We start from the raw sequence: 7,810 nt of genomic DNA on the forward strand, positions 1-7,810 counted from the left end.
ATAGGGGGGGAATCACACGCCCGAAGCTTTTTTGAAAGACAACACACAAGAAGGGAGAGTGGGAGGAAGGGGAGTATCAGTCCTCTTCCTCATCGACGTCCAGGCTCTCCCAGGTGGAATAGTCTCTGAGCAGGCTGTGGATCAGCCTGCGGCAGTCCTGGACGGACACTCTCTCCGCAAAATTAGCCGATTCCTGGCAAACAATATAGCGTCCTTAAAACAGTTCATAAGGCACCAGGCCTCCTGGATTGCTCCATCCATGTTATTCCCAGGAAATAGTCCATAAAGTACCGAGCGGTACGACAGTCTGTTCCTGGGAACTGAGTCCTTGAGTTCGTGTTCCAAGGCTTTCAACAGACCCTGTGCAAAGGGGCACTGCCAGAAAGTGTGCAAAGATGTTTCCTCCGTGAAGGGGCAGTACCGGGTCTTGCACAGGTTGCGGGCATGCATGAATGACCTAAGAGACAGTCCTCCCTGGATGGCCATCCATGAAATGTCCTTGTGCCCGTTGGTCAACCTGCCAGATGACACGTTAGTCCAAACAGTCTCCAACGTGTCGGCATGAAGTCCTGGAACAGACTCCAGCGAGTCCTTTGCTCTGATGTGCTTTTGGATCGTCTTAGGTTTCCACAAGTCGGGCTTAAGACCCTCCAGTTGAAGCTCCCTCACAAACCGGACGACATCTCCGTAGAACCAGGGAGCGTGCCAGTTGTAAGGGAAGGAGCTGTCCCACTTGTACCAGCCAAAACCTCGCCAGAGGGGAAGGAGGAAGTAGCGGGACATGGCCTTGCCCGCAGAGCCGTTTGCTGTCCTTAGAGTCCTACGAACATAGTCACATACAAAAGCGATCCGCAGCAGAGTGGGGATGTCGGGTATACCCTTCCCACCAGTCCGCTTTACTCTGTCCATTTTCGAGCCCCAGATGAAGCGAAACACAGTCCTGGTAATGGCCCTCGAGACCGTGGCAAGAGGGAGCCATGCCTGTGCAGTGTATTGTAGCACAGGCAAGACTTCGTTACGCAGGACCATTGCTTTGCCCTCAATAGTGAGTTGTCTGAGGCTCCACAGTCTGATCCTTTGGTTGACTTTGGCCAAGCGTTCTTCCCACGACTTTAGGGCTGCACCTTCCTTACCGGACCAGACTCCCAGAATTTTGATGAAGTCCGGCTTGATAGTAAACGGGAAGGAGGCAGGTACCATTTTCCGAAGAGCATGGCTACTGACTTCCCGCAGTTGAAGTGAATGGTTTTCGCTAACTTGGTAACAGTACCGTTCTCAAGGTAGCCAGCCCCAAAAGAAGAGGTAGAAGAGTCAAGAGTCCACCGCAGCCGATTAATCTCCCCCTCCCCCACCCGGACTGGAAAATTCCTCAATGTGCTCACTCAATGGTGTTGAAACTACGCTCTCTGGTTCCTTGCGCTTCAGAGAGGATTTATCAACCTGCATCTCCAGAGGACTCAGATGGAGCTTGAGCCTCCTCCCCTTCAGCGACTAACAGGTCCGGAACTGCAACAGCCTCCGTCATCTCCGCCACAGGAACAGCCTCCTCATGAACCTCAGGCTCCACCACAGGCGGCTCTGTTGGACCGGAGGCAGCAATCTCACCTCTCACGACCCCAGCATAGGACCTCTGTACCTTTACATACACCTTAGGGCACCGCCTGGCCATGTGTTCCACAGATCCGTAGAAGTGACACGTGCCTCCTCGCAATTGGCAGTCTCATGTCCAGGCTTGTAACAATTTCTGCATACCTGTCCAGTGGTACAATTCTCCCGGGTATGGCCAAAGGAGTAGCACACCCTACAAAAATCTGGCTGGCCAGGGTAGTGCAGGAAACCTCTGTTGTTCCCAATAGCAAAATTCTGGAGAGGGTGGCACAGACCATCATGCCCATTTGGGTCTTGACGCAGCTCCACCCAGACCCTCCTCATACCATTAAATGTCCCAAGAATGTTCTTTCTTTTCGCCACACCAGAGACATAGGCACAATAATGACCTAAAAAAGCCTGGATCTCTTCATCCTCAACAAAAGGATTGTTCTGGATGGGAAAGGTTCTCCCGACTCCGGAGGTAGCAGGTCCTCATGTCACTTACGGTGGAAAAACTTGCATCGAAGAATCCTTGCTGGGGAAAGGACTGAAGACAGAAGATCGATTAGTGTGCCATTCCCAGAATTCCTTCCAACACCTTCTGTTGCACATGCAAAATCCCGTACGATGTCCTCTTCTCCTCTGCGATAAACAGCCGAACTGTATTTGGTGCGTTAGGCGGTCCAGCCATAATCCTCCTCGTCTTCAGATCGCCTTCCCTGTCTCCTCGATCACCCCCTAAAGCAGCAGGTGGCTTAAGCTGGCGGACCAGCGATGCCACAAGGCCAAGGGCGAACACTCAGACGGATCTCCCAGCTAAACCACTTGAGCTTAGCCAAAAGGCAGAGAAGCGATAACCCCAAAGTGGTGCGTGTTGGCAGTGCCTTGCCAATACTGCTGTTCACACCTTCAGCCTACTCCTAGGCACCTCCATGGGGCCCTGCCGGCCTGATTCAACCCCGACTCAGACCAAGCACAGTTTCCCACACCTGATATTAGCCAAAAGGCCGAGAAGCGATAACCAGAAAGTGGCGCGCGTTGGCAGAGCCTGCCCAATACTGCTGTTCACCCCTTGCAGCGATTCAGCCTACTTCTAGGCACCTCCATGGGGCCCTGCCGGCTCACACACTCACGCAAGCAGCCAGACGGGAGGTGAAAAAAGGCCGGAGAGGAAGCTAGACATGCTTTGCTTCTTTTGCTTGCACCACAATGCTGTGCACAAAGTGGAGGAATCTACATATAAACGCCTTCCTGGCAATGCCCAAATGCCCTCCTGCCGTGCAGACAAACGCTAGCAGCAACAAGTGCATGCCCAAAGCCACCCCTTCTCCCTTCACGCCTTCAATCACCTGCAATACAGTGCCTGCTGACAAGCACTGACCAACACTGCCTGGGCCCAGGCTTCTCTGTCTGAGGTCCCATTATGATGTCATAACGCTTGCTCTCACTTCTTAGGGCCCCACTATGACACGCGCAAAGTTCCGTCAGAACCCTATATTACACGTTGCTGCTCAGTCACTCAGTGTTGCCATGGAGGGCAACACAGCAACATGTGCCACCCGTGTTGTCTGCACAGCTAGCTGCCTCCAGGAGGCCACAAGAGGGAGACAGGGGACTGCGAAATGGCAAATAGGTAGGCATCCTCCTCAAACTTTACTGACACCTTTTCCTTCCTTCCTCCTACATCCTTCCACAGTTTTAGTCCTACTTCCAGGTAACTTAGTAACAAATCCAAATCGGTGGCATCTTTGTAGGCAAGGGAGGAATTGTTGCAACTTCAAATCTTACTTCTTTCAAATGTAGGGAGGAGAGCTCATTCCATCACATCCATCTAGTGCACACACACAGGTCCATCCATTGTGGCGGCTGCAATGGCTGCTTCCCTACTCCACTATTTCACTATTCCACTACTTGGCTGCATCAATCAGTGGCTGTGGGCTGGCTTACAGACGGGCTCAGGTGCAGCTCTTTTACTTACCTAGGAGCAGGGAGAGAGGAAAAGGAAGGTGAATGAGCTGTTCCAAATTGAAATGCAGGAAACACAGACACAACACACCCAACACAAGAGGTGACAATGTATTCATCAAGTCATTTCATAAATTAGGTCATTATCACACATTAGAAAACATGCTTTGTATCAAGGCATTGCCCAACAGGCGTTAAAATAATGGGATTAAAGGAGAGATCCAATCAGCAAGAAAAAAACAATGGCAAGAGCAAAAAGCACTTTTTCAAATCTGATTTTAGTCAACACATAAGGAAAAGGTGCACCGGTCCTGGCGATACTGCAATACCAGGTCAATGCGTGGAGTGGACAGAGCAAGCTCTATTTCCATCTCCCTGTTCTAAAAATCTATTTAATATATGGTCCCCAGATAGGGGACGTATCAGATATTAAACTGATAAGAACAGATTTTTTTTTTGCTATCCCTCAGATGGGAATAAATACGATCAAAAACCAACCATATTCAATCCACGACAATTTCCATCAATTGTCCCCATCATCATCTACACAGCGTTCATTACTCTTTTCTTTAATATGTACAAAGGAAACAAACAATGTCTTCACATAAGGCCTCATTTACACGAGCGTATTATACGCGCGTGCGACGCGCGTGCTTTTCACGCGTGTCGTACACACCTATAATAGTCTATGGGGCTGTTTAGACGATGCGTGTATTTTGCGCTGCGTGAGTGCGTTGCGTAAAACTCACGACATGTTCTATATTCTTGCGTTTTTCACGCAACACGCACCCATTGACTTCAATGGGTGCGTGAAAACAACGCATGCCACACGGACGGTCCTGCGTTGCATGCGCGAAAAACACGCAAGAGCTGTTATGTCCATTCTAATTAGTCTATAAAGCTACACAAAGCTACTCCAAACCAGGAAGTGCCTGCCTTTCAAGTGCGAGGGGGCAAGTCTAGCCAGTGCCAGGAGAGTTGTCTGCGGATAGTTTGGAGTGTTTCACAGCCATATACTACAGCCATGCCGCGCGGGATGGATGTGGAGCGCCTCATACTTTTTGTCCAGGAGCATCCAGCGATATGGGATAACAGATGTGAGGAGTATCACAACAGGACGGTGAAGGAGGACGCATGGGAGTTGGTGGCCAAAAACCTCTTTGGGCAAGAGTGGGAGACAGGCCGAACCCGTGACCGCACTCGGTTGGGTGAGTACCTGGCATTTTCTGTCAATGCCTGTCATGCCTATCGAAAACCTGGGCCCTGTATGTGTATTGCGCACATGAGCACGAGAAACTTTGGTGGAGCAGGTGCTTCCCCACGTCCCACCGCATTGCCATTGCAGGGCCCTTCATTTTGTAGTGAGAGGTGATAGTTCTGATGGCGTGTTTTGTTTTTGTTACATACACCAGTCCAAGATATCAAGACACGGTGGCGGAGCTGCCGTGATCAATTCAGGCGAGAGATGGGTGACAAGGGACGCAGCGGAGATGGGGCATCTCGCAAACGGCCCTACATTTATACGAAACAGCTGATGTTCCTGAAGGACATCATGGATATGCGCACGTAAGCATTTATGTCGTTGCATGAGTGTAATGTGTGTTTGGCCAGGTCCTGTCTGCCAACGTGTTGTTGTGGGCATTGTTAGATTTTGTACTCATATTTTTTTGGCTCCTTGTAGAACCACCGACAATTTGGAGGACACAGCAGAGGAGACTGACGTGGGGGAGTCTGTGGCCGAAGCCCCTGCTCCCAATATCCTGCCACCCAGCCCCGAGCCGACACCCCAGGAGCCCGCACCAGGCCAGTCAGAACGGCCGGTTGGCTCTCCAGCCCAGGAGCGGCCCGTGCGAGCCCGCAGTCGGCGTGTTCGTGCCCCACAGCCCTCCACATCTGCCCAGGTGGATACGCGGGTACTGGACTATCTGAGGCGAGCCGCAGAGGAGGATGGCAATGATGCCTTCGGCCGCAGCATTGTGCCCCTCCTACGCCTGGTGCCGATGGACCTTATGGGCCGTCTGCAGGCGTCGATCGTCACATTGATCGACGCTTGCAGACCGCCACACAATCCCCATCCGTGTTTCACGGCAATAGAGCAGTGGCGAAATACTTACATGCCGCCACCCACGGCCCAGGTGCCTGGCCAATTTCACCCTGTTCCCCAGATGGCCCGTCCGCATCCATACATGCGCCCTATGGCTCCCCACTTCGCAGGGCCCACATTCCACCCACCACATCAGCACCACTATGCTGGCCAGGAACAACCTACCCAGCTCCAGGTCCAGCATAGTGGTGCTGAAATGCAGGCATATGCCTCCCCAGCCCAACTATACCAACACCTCTGAGTGTGTTGGTGCCAATATATTTGGACGGCACTGTTGTGTGTGGTGCAGGCCTGGCCACGTATATTGTGGGATCATGTTTTTATTTTGTATTTCGTTACACCATGTTGGTGTCTAATTTTTTTTCCCCAAAATTTGGGATTGGTCCGAATCCCTAAATAAAAAAAAAAAAGGTTAATGGTTTGATTTCGTTTTATTATTCATTTAGACCACACAACAGAAGGTTTGCCACACATTTCCTTAGCCTACACTCTCACACACTTCTGGCCTTTTGGACCAATGCATGGACATGTGATATGAGGTTTTAGTTAATCTCTCGTGGTTTGACATGGCTTGAAAGGGATTGCAAAGTTTAGGTCCTGCCATGGGCCCTGAAGCAAAATAAGTACACTTGCAATTGGACTTCCCTAACTGGAGTCCGCACAACAGGATATATGGGCAAAGTAAGTCGGCAACTGTGTAAAGTCCTGCTCAAACCCCGAGAGATATAAGCTCGCAACCCGCGTCAAGGGTCCTCATGTTTTGCGAGTCCCTACCCCAACCCCAACACACAAAAGAAACAAAACAAAAAATGCCCACATCTCAGGTGGGTAGTGAAGCGTCAAAATAACATTCACCCCTTCACAGGTCATCAGCCCCCCACGGTGCTGGTCCAGATGGGCACTCAAAATATGCCGCCAAAGTATCACGAACTCGAAGGCCGGAGGAGACAGATCGCCCGAGAGGAATCACCGGGACATTGTCAGTGGTGTCTGCATGTGTTATGATATAGTCAGCATCAAAGTTTGCATCATTAATGCGGCAGAAGTTATGCAGAACTACACCCGCTTGGATAACACGTGTGACATTATGCATGGACAATTGCATTGTTGACAGAAAGACACGCCACCTGTTCGACATAATGCCAAAGGCACATTCGACACATCGCCGAACTCTGCCCAGGCGGAGATTGAACATGCGCCTACGGTCATCCAAGCCCCTTCTTGCAAAGGGACGCATGACTTGCCTTGTGAGTGCAAACCCCTCATCTGCCACGATTACATACGGGATTGGGGTCCCGCTGGAGCCTGGGAGGATGGAGGGTTCCGGCAACCCCAGTCGCCTATTCACGAGTCGCTTCCCCATTCTTGATGTACGGAATATGCGGGCATCTGCCGAGCTTCCATACGAGCCAATGTCAACAATAGTGAAACAATAATTAGTGTCCGCCAAGGCTAACAATACCATCGAAAAATACTGCTTGTAGTTATAGTATTGCGAGCCACTGCGTGGGGGCTTTCTCACACGAATGTGTTTGCCGTCAAGGGCACCAATGCAATTTGGAAATTCAGTAGCTCTAAGAAATCCCTCTGATATACTTAGCCACTGTTCTGTCGTGGGCTGAGGCATGACCGTGCTCTTTAAACTCTGCCACAACACGACACAGGTGGATGTGACAATGAACGAAATGGTGGTCACTCCCAAAAGAAATTCAAAATGCAACGAATGATAACTATTGCCTGTGGCCAGAAATCTAGAAAATAAAGAGAAAGAAAAAGAAAGGAAGAACACATGTTAGTGGGGGGCTGGTAAAGCAGACAGCGGCATGGACTAAGTTATAGCAGCTTCATACATACCTCAAGGTCACAAGCAGACGTTCCTCGGGCGAAATGCAGCGTCTCATGTTCGTATTCTGGAAGGTGAGACCAGAGCGAGTTTGCTCAAGCAGAAGGTCAAATGTGGCCACAGACATGCGGCAGAAGGATCGAAATTTGTCGGGATGCCGGCGTAAGTCCTCAAACAGGGTATGGAAATGCCCTTTTATTGTACGTTGGGCCACAAGTGGATGAACCCAAATGCGACTTCTTCCAGGCGTGTGGTGCTGCAGCATGTGTCGGCGCTGGCCAAACCGACGTGAGATCATCCAGAGAAGA

General features: G+C 50.7%; 1 non-coding gene across 1 annotated transcript; it reads right to left on the reverse strand.

Moving 5' to 3' along the window:
* Window positions 1-3,850: 3,850 nt before the first annotated feature.
* On the reverse strand, window positions 3,851-4,037 carry LOC142653785 (U2 spliceosomal RNA). The gene has a single exon (XR_012848659.1). It is a non-coding gene; the product is annotated as a U2 spliceosomal RNA (small nuclear RNA).
* Between the last annotated feature and the right edge of the window lie 3,773 nt (window positions 4,038-7,810).

The sequence above is a fragment of the Rhinoderma darwinii genome, chromosome 5, assembly GCF_050947455.1.
Source record: "Rhinoderma darwinii isolate aRhiDar2 chromosome 5, aRhiDar2.hap1, whole genome shotgun sequence".
Lineage (NCBI taxonomy): Eukaryota > Metazoa > Chordata > Amphibia > Anura > Rhinodermatidae > Rhinoderma > Rhinoderma darwinii.